The sequence below is a fragment of the Ahaetulla prasina genome, chromosome 5, assembly GCF_028640845.1.
Source record: "Ahaetulla prasina isolate Xishuangbanna chromosome 5, ASM2864084v1, whole genome shotgun sequence".
In the NCBI taxonomy this organism is placed as follows: Eukaryota; Metazoa; Chordata; class Lepidosauria; order Squamata; family Colubridae; genus Ahaetulla; species Ahaetulla prasina.
In genome coordinates, this window is record NC_080543.1 from 138,691,629 (window position 1) to 138,712,965 (window position 21,337).

General features: G+C 41.7%; 1 long non-coding RNA gene across 1 annotated transcript; it reads right to left on the reverse strand.

Moving 5' to 3' along the window:
• Window positions 1–2,695: 2,695 nt before the first annotated feature.
• Window positions 2,696–20,633, reverse strand: LOC131200225 (uncharacterized). The gene is made up of 3 exons (XR_009155548.1): window positions 20,024–20,633; window positions 7,910–8,033; window positions 2,696–3,848 (listed from the first exon to the last, which is right to left on the reverse strand). It is a non-coding gene; the product is annotated as an uncharacterized LOC131200225 (long non-coding RNA).
• Between the last annotated feature and the right edge of the window lie 704 nt (window positions 20,634–21,337).

The following is a 21,337-nucleotide window of genomic DNA, read 5'->3' on the forward strand; positions in this document are numbered from 1 at the left end:
AGGACCAAAATGGCAGGGACTTAACAGAGGCAGAAGAGATTAAGAAGAGGGGGCAAAATTACACAGAAGAACTATACAAGAATGAATTTAACATCCCTGATAAATGGGGATGTTAAATGGGGTGGTCACTGACCTTGAGCCAGACATCCTAGAATGTGAAGTCAAAGGGCCTTAGGAAATCTGAGCAACAACAAAGCTAGTGGAGGTGATAGTATTCCAGCTGAACTATTAAAAATCTTAGAAGATGATGCAGTAAAAGTGCTACACTCAATTTGCCAGCAAATTTGGAAAACTCAACAGTGGCCACATGATTGGAAAATATCAGTTTACATTCCAATTCCAAAGAAAGGCAATGCCAAAGAATGTTCAAACTGTCGCACCATTGCACTCATATCATATGCTAGTAAAGTTATGCTCAAAATCCTACAAGCTAGGTTCCAGCAGTATGTGGACCCTATACTACCAGAAGTACAGGCAGGATTTCGAAGAGGAAGAGGAACTAGAGATCAAATTGCCAACAATTTGCTGGATCAAATTGCTGGATCATGGAGAAAGCTAGGGAGTTCCAGAAAAATATCTACTTCTGCTTCATTGACTATGCTAAAGCCTTTGATTGTGTGGATCAAAACAAATTGTGGCAAGTTCTTACCAGACCATCTTACTTGTCTCTTGAGAAACTTATATATGGATCAAGAAGCAACAGTGAGAACTGGATATGGAACCACTGATTGGTTCAAAATTGGGAAAGGAGTCCGCCAAGGCTGTATCCTGTCGCCCTGCCTATTTAACTTATATGCAGAGTACATCATGAGAAAGGCGGGGCTAGGGGAATCAAAAATTGGAATTAAGATTGTCGGGAGAAATATCAACAACCTCAAATATGCAGATGATTCCACTCTAATGGCAGAAAGCGAAGAGGAACTAAAAAGCCTCTTGATGCGGGTGAAGGAGGAGAGTGCAAAAGTGCATTTGAAACTCAACATTAAGAAAACTAAGATCATGGCATCTGGCCCTCTCAATCCCTGGAAAATAGATGGGGAAGAAATGGAGGTAGTGACAGATTTTACTTCCCTGGGCTTTTCAGATGCTTGCTCCTGGGGAGGAAAGCTATGGCAAATCTTGACAGCTTAGTAAAAAGCAGAGACATCACCCTGCCAATAAAAGTGCGTATAATCAAGGCTCTGGTTTTCCTAGTTGCAATGTATGGCTGTGAAGGTTGGACCATAAGAAAGGCTGAGCACCAAAGAATTGAGGCCTTTGAACTCTGGTGCTGGAGAAGACTCCTGTGAGCCCCTTGGACTGCAAGGCGAACCAACAAGTCAGTTCTAGAGGAGATCAACCCTGACTGCTCTTTAGAAGGCCAGATCCTGAAGATGAAACTGAAATACTTTGGCCACCTAATGAGAAGGAAGGACTCACTGGAGAAGAGCCTAATGCTGGGAAAGATTGAGGGCAAAAGAAGAAGGGGACGACAGAGAACGAGGTGGCTGGATGGAGTCACTGAAGCAGTAGGCATGAACTTAAATGGACTCCAGAGGATGGTAGAGGACAGGAAGGCCTGGAGGAACGTGGTCCATGGGGTCACGATGAGTCCGACATGACTTCGCAACTAACAACAACAACAACTTGAATCCACTTGGAATATGGTCTATTTGTCATGGCTGCACTCTCAGGAGAGGCTTCCCAAGGTGGACATGTGGTTAGTGCCAGAAGAATACAGAAAGTCACCTTGTTTGAAGAGTATTTTGGTCCATGTCAATTCAACGTTGAAGCAGACAGTACATTCTGGAAGGCAAAACTAGTCGTAACCCATGGGAGGCTAAAACACTCCTTCAGACCAGAGATCTGGGGGGGGGGGATGAATAACAGAATGACAGAGTTGGAAGGGACCTTGGAGGTCTTCTAGTCCAACCCCCTGCTCAAGCGGGAGACCCTATGTCATTCCCAACAAGTGGCTGCTCAGTTTCTTCTTAAAAGCCTCCAGTGATGGAGCACCCACGACTTCTGAAAGGCAGCTGTTCCACGGGTTGATTATTCTCACTGTTAGAAAATTTCTTCTTAATTCCAGGTTGCTTCTCTCTTTGATAAGTTTCCATCCATTGTTTCTTGTCTTTTGGTGCTTTGGAGAAGAGGTTGACTGATCCTCTTCTCTGTCACAATCCCTCAAATATTGGAAGACTGCTAACGTGTCAGCCTAGCCCTTCTGTTCATTAGACTGAAATACCCAATTCCTGCAACCATTCTTCATATGTTTTAGCTTCCAGGACCCTAATCATCATTCTTGCTCTTTTCCGCACTCTTTCTAGAGTCTCCACATCTTTTTCCTATCGTGGCGACCAAGTGTAGTTGAAGCCCTCCCCTGGCAGGTCTTTGGTCACGTGATCTTGGTTTCCATCTGGGCGTCATTGACTCCTCCACAGAGAGCCCCTTTTTCAAACAAGCAACATCCAAGTAACATCCAAGTCTTGATGGGAAGCTAGTAAATGTAGTTGGCTAGTAGGACTTACATTTTCTCATGGAAGTTGTTGCTCAACAAATATGGATTAAATAAGCACGTCCCTGTTCCTCTTTCTCCTGAAGAGAAAATTGTTTCTAAAGAAGGTGGGTTTCTGGACTGAAAGTCCACCAGAATCCACACCATGCCCGAAGACTGAGAAAAAGAAAATTCTACAGTTGAAAAACTGTGGTTTGTAAACATATTCTGTAAAGTTAAAAAAAAATACTGTGGGAATATTGAACTTAAAATGCTTTATTTTATCTTTAGGGACATATGAAAGTAAACGTCTTCCATAACTCATATTGTTTTCAGTTACAATATAACATTTATCCACTCAAACTTTCATTTAGGTGTCTATCTACTGTCGGACAATAGTTCTACATGATGCTAATTTTCCATTCTCCTCCCACCCCCACAAACACACACTTGCAGAATTGTTAAAATGTTTTATGACAACAATCCTTACCCACACCCTTGTGTGGGCAACTATGGTCTTTTTACAACCCCTGGTCTTCAACTCCCAGAATTCCTGAGCCACCCATTGTAATGTTATGATTGTTGTTTCTTTATGCTCCCCTAGTCTACTTCTAATTCCCCCAACATTATATAATATAATCTTCTTTTTATATATATTTATTCTTTTGGGGTTTTTTGCAAACTATTTTTAACTTCTCGATTTTTATACATTTTTAGCTTCTTAGCTTTAGACCTTGTATGGCTATTTATTGCTTCTTCCAGTGTTTGTGTCTTAAGCCCTCATGTGGGTCTACGCTAATGATTATTTGTTCTTAAAAGGTTTTGCCCACGAATATTAGAAAGGTTGTATGTTTGCTTCTCACCTTGTGTTCCTGCTTCACTGAAAACTAGACTGAGGTGAGTGGGAACTAGCTCCTAATTAATATTTTGCTTGTTTAAAATTACAGAAATACTGTTAAGGTGGCCTTTTTTAAAGTGGCACCTGGCTTTTGAGTGAGACACCATCTGCCAAGAAGACATGGAAAGAGAAAGGGGCAAAGCAGAACCAAACAGATGGATAGGATTTAATTTGAATTTAATGGATTAAGAATAATTAAGATGGTTACCTCCTTGGTTTACAATAAAATTGGTACTTTCAGAAGGAGCCTGAGGGTCTGAGATTATGTATAGAAAATACTGCACCAGGTTGAGGCATTAGAGAGCCGACTCACATGTAACGTCTTCCAAAAAGCCTCAAGTTCTGAACCGAACTGAGACAGTGAGCTGTTGAAGCAAGATTTTAATCCTCTTGGGTGATATTTCTTCTAATAAAAATTCCATCCAGGCTTTGATTCAGTAATGGAAAATGGCTCGGAGTAGGTAGCAGTTGGAGGAGCTAGAAAGAGAAAACATACAATCTTCTAGATGATGCGTGTTGTTGATTTGGGTCTCCTTCAAAGGCGTTTGAGATCAGATCACAGATACCCCCTGCGTGGAGGGTAGTAGGAACGCTAAAACCTGGATCCATTTCAAATTTCCAGTCAGCCATGAACTCCTTGGGGTCAACTAATCCTAAACTTCACTAAAACGCTAAACAACCTGACAGCATTGTGGTGCGGAGGGCTGGAGCAGAGTTTATGCGTGTTTGTGTCAAAGCATATACCATTGTTACTTCCTTAAAAAAAAGATGAAACATATATGAAATAATTAAACGTGCAACAAAGCGGGAGAAATAGATTTTGGCCAGGGTAATCTTTGGGAATCAATTTTGAATTAATGCCAAGGATTTTGTCAGAGCCCCACAGCAAAAATAGCCTGAGAAACGTGGTTTGAAAAGGTAGGATCAGGGTGGAAGGCGGGGTCAAGCAGGGAGCCAGTTTGGAATTGTTACAAGTGGCAGAAGCTTGATTTCCCTCAGGAACCATGAAGCCTTATCTGGCGATTCCCAGGGAAAGTCAAGCAATCTGGCGACATTCTTGTGACATAACTAGAAGACAATTAAGTTGCTCAGTGTAGCTATTTACGGTTTATTTCAGCTGGTGGCTCTAGTTGCTTGCGCGTGACAGGTAAGAACCAATTACAAATAACCTGGATGATGTAACCTATTTGGGCATCTGCTAATATTGATTCCTGAACAGTCACCTACAAGCAGAACTTCCTTAGCCTCCATTTCCAGCTATCTGCACATTTTCCTTTACAGCTTCAAAAGCTCAGATATACCCCTGATCCTACTTTCTCCTCTTCGTGGTGCCCATGTTGCTTTTGCATTTGGAACTTTTGGAATTATTTGGCAGTTTCCGTGTGTGTGTGTGTGTGTGTGTGTGTGTTTTAACAGCAAGAGAAGGTCAGGGATCTCAACTGGAGTCCCCACCACTACCATTTATATAAGCCCAGATTGCTTTAATGATGGAGTCTTAGAAGGGGAGGAATCCTGTCCCCCGAAGCAGCTGAGAACAGAGTTTGGTGGCTTGCATGTAGAAGATCACGTTACGCTTCTGCTACCCTCCAGCTTTTAAGACCCAGTCCCCAAATTCTTCTCTGGGAAGAGCTCCGGGCATCCTGACTCCAAGGGAAACCACAGTTTTCTTTGCTTATTGGTTGCAGTTGCCAAATTCTGGCTTTAACCTTCCCACGTACCTTGGTCGACAAAGGAGGGCGGCTTGGAGACCCCAGGCTTTCCAGTGCAAAAGCAGTTTGCAAAAGCTAATGATAGGTTGCTCTTGGTAAGCAAGAGCAAAAGGGAGCCCACCCACCCACCCCCAAGCAAGGCAGGCTGCTTCTGTTACACTTTCTTCTCTGTATGTAATTATTTAAAGAGAAAACATATCCTAACCGAAAAGCAGGCCCATCACGGGCTTTCAAAGGAGGAGAGTCTGCTGAAAACGTTGCAAAGTCCTTGGAGAGGGGCCAGAGCTTGCAAAATTGTAAGCACCCACCTATACGATGGTCCTCATTGTTACCCCTTCTAGGAGCAGATTGTGGTCGATTGTTTATGAAAGGGGTTAAAGAGATTTGTGTGGTTTTCACATTCCCACAATAAAACAAGGCCTGTGAGCACTTCCAATTCTCCACCGGAGGAAAATCCCACGTAGAGCTTACAAAAGAGAGCCTTTGTTGGCCTCTATCTGACCAACTGCTGCCCCCCAAATCTCATCCATTCACGGGCTCACGAGCATCCCCCACGGAGGTTTTAATTTTTCTTTTTCCCAACAAGACTGTGGGGAAGAACTTCGGAGCCATCTCAACATCTTCAGACGACAATAACAGCAAGAAGTTAATTTTAACCATAACAGTTAACTGAACTGAGCTAAAAACCATAACATGTATTTGAGGGCATTTTGCTCTCTCAGCCTTGGGGATCTCATTTGGGTTGATCTCATTCAGGGATCAGTATTAGTTTCAAGTGGGAAATCTAACATCTTCTGGATCACTCGGACCTAAACTCAGCAAGGCTAAATGTCTCTCAGGTGTCCCAATTGATTCAGCTTTGTGATTAGGCCTAACTATACACATTTTCTGAAGCGTAGAAGGCCTTCAAGAAAATAATTTTAAATTTTCTTATTACTCCTTGATTATTTACAATTTTGGAGATGAGGGTAAAGAGTGGGTCAGTTCTCAGTTTTAATTGTTTCATTAATTAATTTAATCCTTCTCAGCTTTGAGTTCATGGGCTGCCCTTCAGGTTGACAGTCTTCTTAATGCAATTCCTGACTGGGGTGCTTGAGCATCTCCATTAATCCAGGATGAGACCTTTTCTTGTCTTCCCAATTCTGCAAACACGCTGGGAGTTTTCCTCTTCCCTTCTGGCCTAATGCCACAGCTAATCCACCACATAGTAGTAGCCCAATTGAAGTACAAGACCACCTGGCTATTGCTGTCATTTTGCTCTCTCTGTGTTCCTCCCTCTTCTTATTGTCTAAGCTGGTGACCTGCTTTTGTTGACGAATTTGAGAAGAGGCAGCAAACTAACACAAGCTGTTGGACATCCGCCCATCCTTGGCCCTTATGAAGATGCAACCCTTCCAAATACTTGTTGTGCTGGACTTCATTTGAGCTAAAAATGTTTTTAATGTTTCATTGCTCTACATTTTTTTATTTCATCCTAGTGGGAAGCTGTGTACCACATTTAAACTGCATAGCTGAGCAACAATTGAAATGTTCAGAAATTAATGGAATATAACTCCAGCTTCCTTTATCTAGGACAGTGGTGGCTAACCTTTTCCAGACCGAGTGCCCAAAGCGCACGTCCACGCAAATGCACATGCCTGAACCCCCAAAATGCAATGCACATGTAGCCCCCATGCATGCGCCCTGCCCTGCCCACCATGCATGTGTGCACCCTCCACATGACCCCCCCACCCCCGTGCATCCGTGGCAGAGACCCAAAGAGCATCTGGCCAGTGGGAGGCACATGCGTATGTGCAGCAGAGCTGAACTGGGGCGACAGTTCATGTGCCATCAGAGAAGGAGCTACGTGCCACCTCTGGCACACACGTCGTAGGTTCGCCATCACGGATCTAGGAGGATGACTTGAAATGATCCATCTCCTTAAGCAACAGCCAGATGTGAAGTTTAATCTTATATGCGTCTCTCTAAGCTACCTACTATGGCTCCAATTATGGCAACTGTCCCAACGGTACTAAGAATGGTGAATCGTTTTGTTTAAAAGTTACCAAATTGATTTATATTGTTCATGGCTTGCATATTTCTCCAGCCTTCCAGTCCTTGTGGCCTTCCTTTAAGGAGAAGGAAAATAAATGAATGAAATAAGATCTAAATTGAAAACAGCCTCTCCTTTTCTCACATAGCATTCAATTTGAGAGCTTTATGCAGTATCCAAAAATAGTAATGAAACCTATCCCGCTAATAAGCATATGGTTAAAATATGCATTAGCCAGACCTTAATAGATTGAAAGAAAGCATTTGCATAAAGCCATGAAGTTGAACGGTTTCTGTAATAAGAGGAGCTTGACTCGATCTGATTTTATTGGGTAATTGCTATTTATTTGTGTGCCTGATTGGAACTATTTTCAAACAAATGTTCTTAGCACACACTGCTCTGAACCACAAAGCCGGTTTCGTCTCATCCTATTTAGGTAAATGGATTGGAAAATTTTTAGTAAGACGCATCGTGTGTGTGTGTGTGTGTGTGTGTGTGTGTGTGTGTGTGTGCGTGCGTGTGTGCGTGTGGCTCTGGAAAGAGATCATTGTGTTTTCAACCCATCAGCCCTACAGGAATGTGAAGCTTGGCTGGCTTTGAATAAGGGTTAGACCAATTCATAAAAGTCCCGGGGCTCTTAACGGTGCAGCGGCCTCTGGAGGACATCTGCTCCAGGAGACAAGGGGACCTCTTGAGGCAGCTGGTTGGCCAGGTGAGGACAGGCTGCGGGACTAGCTGGGCCACAAGTCCAATCCAGCCGGGCAGGGCAGGGCGTTCTTATGTGAATTGAGAGATACCTGTTCAATGTCTCTGGAGATTCTCTGCCATCCATGTCACGGTTGTCCCAAAGGTACTTTTTCAAGAGGCGACTGGACTTTCTTGGGGAAGACATTTTGCTTCTCATCCAAAAAAGCTTCTTCACTGAAAAAGAGTTCAGAGTTAATTTTCCTGGTTCCAATGTCCTTAACATAATTGTGTGTGGCTGCTATGTAGTTTCTCAAGGTATCTGTATGATTGCTTTTATATATGACTGAGTTATTTTGGTGCAAGCCAGTTTCAAAAGAGTGGAAACCTCTTTTTTGACCTAACTCACCTGCCAATCTCCTCTCTTGACTTCAGGCACTGGGAAAACCATTTGAAGGCAGAAAAATATCTTCCCCCCCCCTTTTTTTTTTTCACCACACACCTACATATTCTGCAGTTTCAAAAACCAGGTAACCCCACAACAAATTGGGTTTGGTCACAGATGGAGATGAACAACAATAATGTAATTGAATTCAGTGGGAGAAAATGAATTATAGTAATTCAGCTTTGCTTCGAGTTACCCAATTTAGGTAACAATCCCCCACAAGTTATAGGTGGCTAGTGAAATGGACTTGTAAAAAATAATAAACAGACAGCTACTTAATGTTTAACTTTTCCCATGATATCAACTTCTCTTCTTCTACTTTCAATTGCTGCACAGCACACAATTGCATTCTAAGCAGAGATCCCACAACAGTTGCACTTGTGATGTGGTGTAGGAATTTAGCACCCACCCCCCCTCCTAGAAGAATGAAATATTCTAGGAAATATTTTAAAAAGCAGAAGATTATACCTTCCTGGATGAGAAATGGAGAAACATATTTTAAAGACAAAGGAGCTCCCTGCAACTTCCTGACTCCCCCCCCACCTTTGTCAATGGGCCATTAAAAGCCTCAGCTAAGCTCACTCATTCTCCCCACCTTTGTCAATGGGCAATTAAGGCTTCAACCAAGCTCACTCAATCCCCCCATGATTTGCAACACAATACAACTGAAACTCACCACATGGCATGGCTCAAGCAAGCTTGAGAGACAGCCAGCAAGGCTAGCTAAGACTCCCACCCCCTGGGAGTCTGACAACCAATCAGGATACTCTTCCTGTGCCCCAGAAAGGTCAGAGCTCAGAAAAAGCATAAAACCAGGGAGCACACAGGATCTCGGCCCTTTTCTGTTCAGGAACTCAAGCCATGTGATCCTGACCACCATTAAACCATCTTTCCAAGCAGCCTCCATGTTTCCAGTGTCTTTGTCCCCACTTGGAACTGAACCCAGATGGATATTTCTTCCAACAATTGGCACCCCAGATGGGACTCCAAGCTAACCTAACCAATGGACCTGGCCCAGGTAAGCCTCCCTTGCTAGCAGCAGACCCATTGAGTCTGTGGGTAAGTTTTCCTGGACCTTGGCCATTTGGAACTAGGTTTTAAAGGGGTTTTGAGTTTGAGCTCAAAGACTGCTTGGAAAGAAGGTGAGTACCTCTAAATTTTAATTTTAAGCATGGAAAAGCATGGGAAATATGTGTATGCCTGCATGTGTGTGAATGAGAGAGCCCTTCTCCCAATCACAGCTGGATCTTGCATCTTCTGTGCATTTCCTAACCGCAGAAAGACCAAAAGTCTGGAGAGCATGGGGGTTTTGCCAGAGCACAGGACCTTCTGTTAGGGAAGGAAGAAGTGTGTGTGTGGGATTCCACCTGAGGAAACAATCTGATTCCACCTCTTTGAGCAATCTCTAGCCGCACCTCTACCTACTGCTAGCTCCACCGAGCCATGACCGGTAGGATAGAGAAAGCAAGGGGGGGAAGCCAAATGTGGAACTTTGTGTTTTCAAGGAACGGAAGCCGAGCAAAAGGAAAAGAAGTGTGAAGGGGGAAAAAAAGAAATATATAGGAACTATTGGTGTATCTAAAAAAGAAAGCAAAGCCTAAAGTGGAGCATGTGGAGTGAGAGGAGGTGCTCGTACCTGCTGTAGGGGCAGCAAGGTCCTCCGGGATCACTATTTTTTTTTATTGGTGATCTTCAAATAAGAGTTCCCTTAAGGAAGGGGCCCATACTTCGACAGAAGGGAGTCGGAGTCCTTCGGATACCTTTTTTTCCGAAACTGCGGGAGTGCCCGGCTATGACAAAGTGAGCCTCACATTCCGAGGATCATGGGAAGCGTAAGCTCGAGGGTAGAGGGAAATCCCCTGAGAGACATGCTTGGGGCCTGGGACGCCAGGCAGGTGCCAGTGTTGACTGGCATGCGAGAATAGAAATTGAAGAAATTGTGTAAAAAATGGGCTTTGCTAAGAGATAACACCAGGAAGACAAATTTGGCTAAATAAAGGTACTTAAAAGAAAAGGGAAATATATAAATAGGAATGTTTGGGTTTTTGTTTTGTTTGTTTGTTTGTTTGTCTCTTTCTCTGTCTTCTATGGAACCACGTGGTCTGTCTGTTAAGATTTGTGCCTTCCTAATTTAACTGAGATTTATGGCGGAATGATCAGTGTGTGTGTAAATCTCAGAGTTTTGTTTTCCTCTTTGTCCTCCTTGTTTTTTATGTGTGTATGTCTGTCTTTGTGGGCCCTTGAGGTAATTGTAACTGTAAAATGTATCTGATCTCTAGAGACAAGAATTTTAAATTGTTAGGGAAAAAGAAAAACAAAAGGTTGAAACAATGAAAATGGGGAAGAGAGAGAGAAAGAAAGAGCCTTTTTCCTGTCTTTGTCCGGCCAACAAAATAGTAAAAGGACTTTTCATCCTATTTTTTTTTTTCTCCTCTCTATCTTAAAGTAACAACTCAAGTTTATAAGGAAACATTTTAAGTTCACTTACAAGATAAGTTTATGAGGAAACGTTTTAAGTTCACTTACAAGAGAAAAAATATATATTCAGTCTTGCATTTACTGTGTGTTTAAATGATTTTACCTGTTCCTGAAGCATGTGAATCCAGTTTTTCTTTCTCATCAGTTGTTGAAACTGCATTTTGTTGAAACTGCATTATCTTTTAGTAACTGCAATATTGATGTGTTGTTTCTTTTCAAACTCTGCCTGCAAGATATCTACCCCCTTTAATCCTGTTACAATGCCTTTCCTGAGAAGATTACCCACAAAAGTGGGGAGGAGATCCTGTTCTAATGTCTTTCAGCCCTGAAAAGATGACTCTGCAACTGTGGAAGCAGAGCACATGGTTCCAGATGCTGCCCCCAGAGGAGACCTTCCATTTGTTGGAGTCAGGAATTGAGTTTGAATCCAGCCCCCACTGAAAGTCATCACAGCAACCAGATTGGAGCAGACCTTTCCAAACCTGACTGACCAACAAGCATGCCACCCAAAAGATATGAAAGAAAGGACTCTGAGATGTATAAGTAAAGACTAAAAGACTCTTTTCAATTCCTAGAAGACAACTGGAAAGACTATGGGGAAGGGTGGAAATTCCTTGTAAGGTTTTCTGTCTTGTCTCATTTACATTGTAATCAGTCTAAAGTACTCATGTAAGGATTGTATTTGAGTGGCTACCACAGCAAGTTCTGAACACCTTAGATTTCTGTCTAATGGTAGGGAAATTTGTCCAAAATGTTTGTATTGCCTGTATTGTAAAAGTAGCTGCATACACAGGCACACACAGAGAGACACACCATTCAGAATTAGTCTATTCCCTTCACTTACCTCCACACAAGACTTTTAGGTTGATTTTTGCTCTGTGGCACTAAAAGCCCAAGGAGTCAGATCTCCCTGCTAATTCCATAGGGGAGGGCATCCCCCTCAGGCAATTCCTCACTTGAAGAGATAGCAGAAAAAGTGATATCCAAAACCCAAGCCCTGACTATGACTCACAAATGATGCTGCCCAGTTGCCCAGTAAAGCAAGATATGTTGCACTGGTGGTCTCATGAGTAGAAGTCCCAGGGCTCATTGTGTGTAATTTGAAAAAAAAAAAGAAAGGAAAAGCCTGGATTGCACACTGATTAACCTCAATTTGGACTGGAAAAAATCTTGGATAGACTAAAGTAAGAGCTAGGCAGGTTCAGTAACCAACCCTTGAAATGGGCAGCCTGTAATTTAAAGGAAAACCATGGCTGTGAAAATTTTGGGATGTGTGCTTGCTTGACCTGACTGGAAGCTCTCAGAAAGTGATATCTAACAGCTGAAATTAATTGGCATAGAAAATTGGATACTGTAAAATTCTTACCAGAACTTTTCCCTGGCTGCTAGACCTTCATGGTTGAAAGCTTTTGGGAGCCACTGAAGGAATCTTTTTCTGTTGTCTCTATCAATGGCTTCCTTTGCATCAGGAAAATTAAAAGCACCCACTGATTTGATCAATTTTAATTTTTTAAGAGCATGTTTCAAAACTCACGTTTTGAAAAAAAAAAAAGTAGGGATTGTAGGAATTTAGCACCCACCCCTCCTAGAAGAATGAAATATTCTAGGAAATATTTTAAAAGCAGAATATTATACCTTCCTGGATGAGAAATGGAGAAACATATTTTAAAGACAAAGGAGCTCCTGCAACTTCCTGACTCCCCCACCTTTGTCAATGGGCCATTAAAAGCCTCAGCTAAGCTCACTCATTCTCCCCACCTTTGTCAATGGGCAATTAAGGCTTCAACCAAGCTCACTCAATCCCCCCATGATTTGCAACACAATACAACTGAAACTCACCACATGGCAAGGCTCAAGCAAGCTTGAGAGACAGCCAGCAAGGCTAGCTAAGACCCCCACCCCCTGGGAGTCTGACAACCAATCAGGATACTCTTCCTGTGCCCCAGAAAGGTCAAAGCTCAGAAAAAGCATAAAACCAGGGAGCACACAGGATCTCGGGCCCTTTTTCTGTTCAGGAACTCAAGCCATGTGATCCTGACCACCATTAAAACCATCTTTCCAAGCAGCCTCCATGTTTCCAGTGTCTTTGTCCCCACTTGGAACTGAACCCAGATGGATATTTCTTCCAACAGTGGTCAGTGGATTCTCAGAAGAGAAATGGGCTCCAGACGGTGCAGATACAACCTTAGGCTTTTGATTCAGGCCAAACACCCTTCCCCTCTTCCCTGGAGTCTGTCTGGAGCTGGCATTCTAGTAGTCAGCTCTTCTGGTCATCTCTTCTCTCTTCTTTTGGTCCCTTCCTCTTTGTGTTCCATGTTATGCAATTCTGGCTTCCTTCCCTCTTCCTCTTTTTGTAGACTCTTCTTTTTTTCCTCCCATTGTGAAATTCTTGCCTACTTTTCCCAATTCCTAAGAGGTGCTAGAGGTGACATAAAAAGGGGACAGTCCCACTCTGAGCAAAGAGCATCCATTCATGGTGGCTGCAGATGAACTCTTAAGCAGGACGTAGGGATATTTCAGGTGAAGAATGAAGGGTAGAGAAGAGCAGCAGACTGAGATCAATTCCAAGGCTGTCCCACCATTCCCCCTCTTATCTCCATGCCTGCCTTGCTTGTCTTCTACTCCTCTGTTGACTACTTCCCTCAAAGGAGATGAGTTGACTATAGATGAGTTGACTGTAACAGAATGATGTCTACCTTACTATGAGAATCCACCCAGAAGAATAAATATGGCTTGGGAAAGAAGGATGGGAAGAAATGCAGTATGTACACCAGGTGGAGATGAGTTGTCTGAATTCAGCTTCAGCTTCTTCTTTCATGATCAGTCCTGCACAACCTTAAGATACGCTGAGATCTTGCAGGTCACCAACCTTGAACTGGAAGAGAAGGCAAGAAGATAGTTGTGTCCCATCAGGATATTCATTAGCTCCAGAACTGAGATGCACCTTCCCAAGTAAGTTTATAATACTTTATAAATTGGAAACAAGGTAAGACCTTATGAAAGTTTCCAGGACAGTTTCCAAGGGATGGACACAAATTTCCCAATAACAGAACTGAAGAACCTTCTTGGCTGAGAAGCGAAGTGTTTCAAGGACAAAACCAAGGAAGTCCAGTGCCTTTTGGAAAAGCATCTTTGGGACAACCATGACCTGGATGATTGAAAAGCTCTGTAGACACTCTCCCAATAACACCTTCTGGAAACCTTTAGGCAGAAAAGAGTGAAACCCACTGTGACATGACATTGGCACCTCCAACTTACAACCCAAGGCATGACTCTTTATACTATCCTGGACAAATGGTTGTCCACTGAAAATCTCCGATGTTGGAGCACCCACAACTTCTGGAAGCAAGCTTTAGTTCTAGGCTGCTGCTCTCTTTAATGATCTTCCATCCATTACTTCTTGTCCTACTTTCGGGTGCTTTGGAGAATAAACCAATCCCCTCCTCCCTGTGACATCTATTGGAAGATGGCTATCAGGTCTCCCCCGAGTCTTCTCTTCCAGAAGAAGAGTCTCTGAAGTTCAGTTGATTATTTGGTATTATTCTGAAATACATTTAGTTTATGAATCTGATCTTTTTGCAAGGGATAAAACTCCCTCCTAAACCCCTCAGTGTTTTACCCAATCTGAGTTTGCTCTGGAGATTTTTGTGATGAGATTAAGTGCAAATTCCCCTCTTCAGAAGAGCATGACTTCTAACCTGCACAACCATGTAGAGGCCAGCATGTGTAAGTAGACTGTGTGTTTCTGCAAACCGTTTTGGGTACAAGAATGACACATCCTGTTATCAATTACCTTGGCTCTAAGTTTGTGGTTGCAAGCAAAGAAGTGTTATTTTCTCCATTTTTCAGGAGCAGAAATGGAAATATTGTTTATAGATGGTTAGTCTAAGGCCACCCAGAAATGTGGTAAGCCCTCCAGTGAAATCCTCTTTACATTTGAAACCCTCCACATCTTCCTCTTTCAGAAAGAGCCGCTAAGTGGACAGATCAAGTCAGACCAAACTTCAAGGAACTCAGGAATGTTTCAGGCTTCAATTCACCAGATGGTACCGAATCTAGTAGACGAGGGATGAGAAAACCTCCATCAAAATAACTTAAGAAAGAACCAGCCCCATGGATACATCCTCCCAGGTTAGGCACAAAGTTAAATGCAGGCAAAACAGACAGCCTTGCCTGGTCTCAGTTAAAATATTTTGGGTCCAGGTGGGGTCATTATTAATGCTGGTTTGAGAACTGAGAGAGAGAGGATGTAAAACTGTAAAACTGATCTAATGTTTGGAACACACTACCTGACTCTGTGGTCTCTTCTCAAACTCCCAAAAGCTTTAACCAAAAACTGTCTACCATTGACCTCACCCCATTCCTAAGAGGACTATAAGGGGCGTGCATAAGTGCACAAAAGTGCCTACCGTTCCTGTCCTATTGTTTTGTAGGAATTTAGCACCCACCCCCCTCCTAGAAGAATGACATATTCTAGGAAATATTTAAAAAAGCAGAATATTATACCTTCCTGGATGAGAAAAGGAGAAACATGCTCTTGGAAAGCGGCCCCCACCTTTGTTAATAGCCCCAGAAAGACAAAAGACATCTTATCTACAACACAGAAGACCTTCAGCTCCAGGGTGATGGGATTAAGACATGGCCCTCAGGACATGATAGGATTAGCCTCTACCCATTTCACCACATGGCACCTGGGAAGATTACATCAGCCAGCAAGACTCAGGCAAGCTTGAGGGACAACCTACATTGTTAGCTAAGACTCCCACCCCCTGGGAGTCTGACAGCCAATCAGGATACTCTTCCTGTGCCTCAGAAAGGTCAAAGCTCAGAAAAAGCATAAAGCCAGGGAGCACACAGGATCTTGGCCCTTTTCTGTTCAGGATCTCAAGCCATGTGATCCTGACCACCATTAAACCATCTTTCCAAGCAGCCTCCATGTTTCCAGTGTCTTTGTCCCCACTTGGAACTGAACCCAGATGGATATTTCTTCCAACAGTTTCCTTTCAATATATGCTCTTGTATATAATGTTGTGACAAAATTAAAACAAAAAACCAGGATTAGCTTAATAAAGTGTGAAAAAAAAGCACCCTGGACCCCTCATATAAAAATAAGCCACCATCTCAAGATTCATTGTATTATTAATAAACCCTGGCCAAGAGGCATCCACAAATTATAGTCAAAAAAGCCAAGATGGCCACAGTGGTGTGATCCATATAGATCCATTAAAAGAAACCTACAAATTTGCATCTACAATATTCCATATTCAATTCTTCTCCCCAAATTCAGTCTACATTTTTGCATCACCCACTGTTCAAAATTGTTGTGATTTGTCTATGATACTTTTTTCTTTTTTAAAAATGCTGTATCATAACCTTATATCAGATCATTTGTGCTGTTTATTAGTAATTGTGCACCATCCAAGTTAAAGCTGATAGCCATATTTTTTGATGATGATGATGATGATGGCGGCGGCGGCGGCAATGTGGCTGGTTAAGGAAAACGAGAAAGAGGGATGGTACCTGGTAGACTTTTTTTCCCCAGGCCAATCCTTCAAAAAACATTTTCAAATATTTGGATCAAATCAGCTTTTAAGACAGAGGTCTGCCATTTTTTTTTTTGCTTCCAAGAATAATATTTTTCTAAATGTCATCAGAGCTAGAAATTCATTCTTTTTTTCCAATGAAAGTTAGAATTCTAAAAATACCTTCCTGGAAAAATCCAACGGTTTGAGTGATTCTGCAATTATAGCCTTTTCAGATCTCTAGACCATATAAATTCTGCTGTGAACGCTTGGATATTTTTCAGTGTGTTAAAAGAGCTGAATTATAAATCAAAATAGATGGAAGTGCAAATAAACCTATTTTGTATGTATTCCATTCATTTATTTTATGAGTGTTTTTCCTAGGCTATTCTAACTGCTTGCTGTTTGGATTGAAAAACTGCCATGAAAATTTAGCTTTAAAGCTGAAAGCATAAGTTAGTTGGGAGGATATTAAATTGGTTGATTTCACAGTTCCTGCTGATATGAGCATCTGTCCGATTCGCCCTCCTTTCACCCCGCCTTCCAAGAATTTGTGCTATTATTTCAGTGCCTGGGTCTAAAAGCTCAAATAAGAGTGGCTCAAATAATCTGATAAGTAAGTGTGGGGGGGGGGTGTCAGGTGACGGAGATTGCTACATAAACCAATAGGGAGATAGGTAGGCATGTGATGGGTGAGGGGGACAGAGAGAAACAGGTAGGGGAAGAGAGAGCAAGAGAGAGAGAGAGAGAGAGACTGATCAATAGATAGGTAAACAGATAGCTATGGTAGATTGAAATGTCAGTAGACAGATAATTATATGAGAGAGAAATATACAGGAGAGAGAGAGAGAAAGAGAGATAGGAAGTAGAAGTAGAGAGAGATGACAGAATTAGATAGATAGATAGATAGATAGATAGATAGATAGATAGATGGATGGATGGATGGATGGATGGATGGATGGATGGATGGATGGATGGATGGATGGATGGATGGATAGACAGACAGACAGACCGACAGACAGACAAGTAGATAGGTTGGTAGGTAAATAGGTAAGTAGATAGACGGACAGACACAGCTATAAGGAGAAAGAGATTAATAGAGATAGTGATGATTGATAGATGATCTATTGAGACAGTGATAGACACACACGCATGCACTTTTACAGCCCAATAATAGAGAAATTACTTTCCTGGGCAATGTAAATGCAACACTCCCACCCACCCCAACCCCCATCCCAGTAGAGCACAGAAAAGTCCTCGTTTTATCTCCTGCCAAAGCAGGGATTAAGGTGCCGTCATTCAGAGACCTGAAGATTTCTTAGGGCAACTGAGAGAGACGAGATCTGCTCTAAAGAGCTGCCTGTTCTTCAGACGGAGCCAGCCTTTAATCCCACCCTTGAAGGCCACCCCCCACCCCCGGGTCTGCTCTGCTCTAGGTCTTGCACAACACCTACCCCCCCCCTTCCAGGAGACGCTTGGCGATCAGATGCGACCGACTGGCCGTGTCTTTTGAGAACTGGGGCCCTCTAATCAAGACCAATTTAATTACGGAAAGGTGAAGAAACCCTTCTGGACGTAAGATGTTGACTGAAATTTTCCTTTTGAAATTGAGATTAAATTCAGAAAGTGGTTCAATTCCTGATGACCAGACGGTGGTTCCATGGTTATGATAAAACTGCGCATCGTAAAAGGCTTCACCAATTGCAAATAATCCAGAGTATGGAACTACTTGGTTTGTGCCAAAAGTCTACATCCCTAAAATTTAAATAAATCTCTCTCTTGACTCTTGAGCCTTTGCTCCATTTAACATAATGTTTTTCCTCTTCTTTCCATGTTTTGAACTGATTTTTAACTAACGTTAGATCACAATGATCTAAAGAACTCTTTTTTTTTAATTGAAAAAGTTTTTAAAAAAACAAAGACATTTCCCCCCCCTTTTTCCCCCCTCCCTCCCAGAAAACCCCCTTCCCCCCTCCCTTCCCCCCCCCCCCGGCTTCCCGGGTCAATCACAAGGTATTGTTATACATAAACCAAACATAGAATAAAATTTTCCCTTCCAATCCAATTAACCTCATCCAAAACTTTTCATCTCCCAACCCCCTCCCCATTAGATAAAATAACTTTCTAATTATTCAAAGGCAATCTGATATTTCTTAATCTGATATCTGTTTTGTAGATAATCAATCCATTTTCTTTTTACCCTGCCATATAAATTTATTAATCCCAATCTGCCAATCTTCCAAATTTTTATCCTTTTTAATTATTGGTATCATCTGGAACAGAAACAAAAATCTAGGTAACACATTCATTTTAATAGCCGCAATCCTTCCCAATAGCGACAACTGCAATTTTTTCCAGACACTCATATCATTCTGAACTTTTTGCCATAGCAAGTCATAATTATTCTTATAAAGTTTCTTGTTCGATGAGCTAATATAAACCCCTAAGTATTTAACCTTTTTTACCACCTCAAATCCTGTCATTTCCTCTAGTTTTTGTTTCTGTTGTATAGACATATTTTTAATTATCACTTTTGTTTTATTCTGATTTATTTTAAATCCTGATACCTTTCCATATTTATCAATTACTTCCAACAAAAATCTACTTGAATTTATAGGATTTGTTAAGGTAACCACTACATCATCTGCAAAAGCTCTAACTTTGTACTCATATTGTCTAATCTTAATTCCCTCTATTTTCATTAATTCTCGTATTTTATCTAATAATGGTTCCAGAGTCAAAACAAACAATAGTGGTGATAAGGGACATCCCTGTCTCGTTCCTTTCGCAATCTTAATAACTTCTGTCAAAATCTAAAGAACTCTTCATAGCCATTAATTTACCATGATGCGTGTCTTCCATTAAATAAGAATGCAGAACAGGAGGCGGATTATCTTTTAAAGTTCGCCTTTGGAAACAGTATTTACAGAATGACAGAGTTAGAAGGGACCCTGGAGGTCTTCTAGTCCAACCCCCTGCTCAAGCAGGAGACCCTCTAAAATTTCAGGCATTTAATTTTCTTACATAAACGTTCAGTACAAGCAACAACATTTTAAAAACAACATTTTTATCTGATACTGTTTGATTCAAACAGAGTTACAGAATAATTGAATAATTGAGGGGGGTTAAGAAGAGACTGGACATTCATTTGTCTGAAAGAGTATAGGTTCTCCTGCTTGAGCAGGGGGTTGGACTAGAAGACCTCCAAGGTCCCTTCTAACACTGTCATTCTAATAATACAGTACAAATAGTTAAAATCTATTTTAGAATGGTATTGAAGGGGTGTGAAGTAAATCCTGCCCAGGAAAAAAAATAACTCTGACTGTTCTCTTTTAAAATGCTGAGAAAATCTCTTGGACCCATTTGTCTGTCATTTGGCAAGTTTCCATTGCTACTGTTTCCACAATCACGTCAAAGAGCCAGAGTCAGCAGGAATTTGGATTTTAAATCATAATTTAGATTTTGTCCTTGAGTTGTTTGGAGAATAGCATGGCTGACAGAGCCCTGAGATTCTGAGGGGAGGAATCCTTCCTTCCAACCTCGATTCCTATCCTGCTTTTCTTCACTGTTTCTACAACCGAGTTTACAAGAGTCAAATTTGAAGCCTTCCACACCTCCACGTCCCCAGAATAATATCCGTCGTAATTGGATATAGAATGGCAATTTTCATTATATTAATCTTATTTATATATCGCTAACTATATATATATATATTTATATATTGCTAACTAATGAGTTTCCTAAAGTAAAAAGGTAAAGGTAAAGGTTCCCCTCGCACATACCTGCTAGTCGTTGCCGATTCTAGGGGGCGGTGCTCATCTCCGTTTCAAAGCCAAAGAGCCAGCGCTGTCCGAAGACGTCTCCGTGGTCATGTGGCCGGCATGACTCAACGCCAAAGGCGCACGGAACGCTGTTCCTAAGTAGCAGCTGGTAATTTGGGGTCTTTTCTGACCTACAAATGTCATCAGATGTTGTGAGCTTTCATGAAATGAAGTAACTCTCAAACACCGAGGAAATCCTCGGCTGTTCGAAGGAGTATACAGATTTATTGCAAGCTTAAGCGCTCTACAAGAATCTGAGCTAGTAACAGTCAAGGGAAATGAGCGGGAGATAAGAGAGGCATTCAAAGTGGGCCCCACAGGGATTCATGACTAATGACATGTTTGACGCCGTCCTCAGGCTCAGCCTGGTCATTTCCAACAGTAAGTTGCAGCTCACAAAAGCCAATGACTTTTAATAACGTTTGCATTAATTTTTTCTACAACTTCATGTAGGAGATGCAAGTATCTTATATCTTTGTATAGAAACGTCTTTATTTTTTTTACCAAAAAAAAAAAAAGACTTCATATATAGAAAGTTTTGCTGCTTATGCTGAGGTTCTCCAATATCAGAAGTACAGAAGCTCTATGCTGCATCAAACTTTGGAGAATATTCATGAAGTAATTCGAGCGAGAGAAGGCAGAATCACACCCAACCTGATCTCATGAATAAACCTAAAATTATTCCAAAAGATAATCTCATGAGATATCAAGAAAGTATTTCTGGATCAAAGACCTGTTACCCAGCAGCTGTCCCATCAAAGAAGACGAATGAATTCTAACTCACTAACAAAATGTAGTTACACCCAATAATAAGACTGAACAAGTAGAAAAGAATTTGCAAGGAGTTAAGGAATCCCTGGAGGGGTATCGCCGAGTTTCAAATAGGCATTTGCATTTTGGAAAAATGCATTACTGTACAAGCAAATTAAGTTCTTGATGTGGAGAAACTCACTCTGTGAAGCTACTCCAGGGTTCTCAATGGCTCTGACACACTCTAGTGTTATATTAAGAAATGGCATGCAAGAGGAAGATGCAAAACGGAAAGCTGCAGAGCTTAGTATCTTGTTTATTTGTTTGTTTGTTTATGTTTCTGCCACCCTACAAGGTGAATCTGGGCTTGTAACTCTTATTGAGTTTCAAACCAGAAAGTAAATTGTCTCCCAGAAATGCTGGTCACACCAGGGAATTTTCAAAAGTGGCTGCCATCCATAATATATATATATATTTAAATCTCCATAGGTAGAAATCACGAGATCCACATAATTGGTTAGTGAG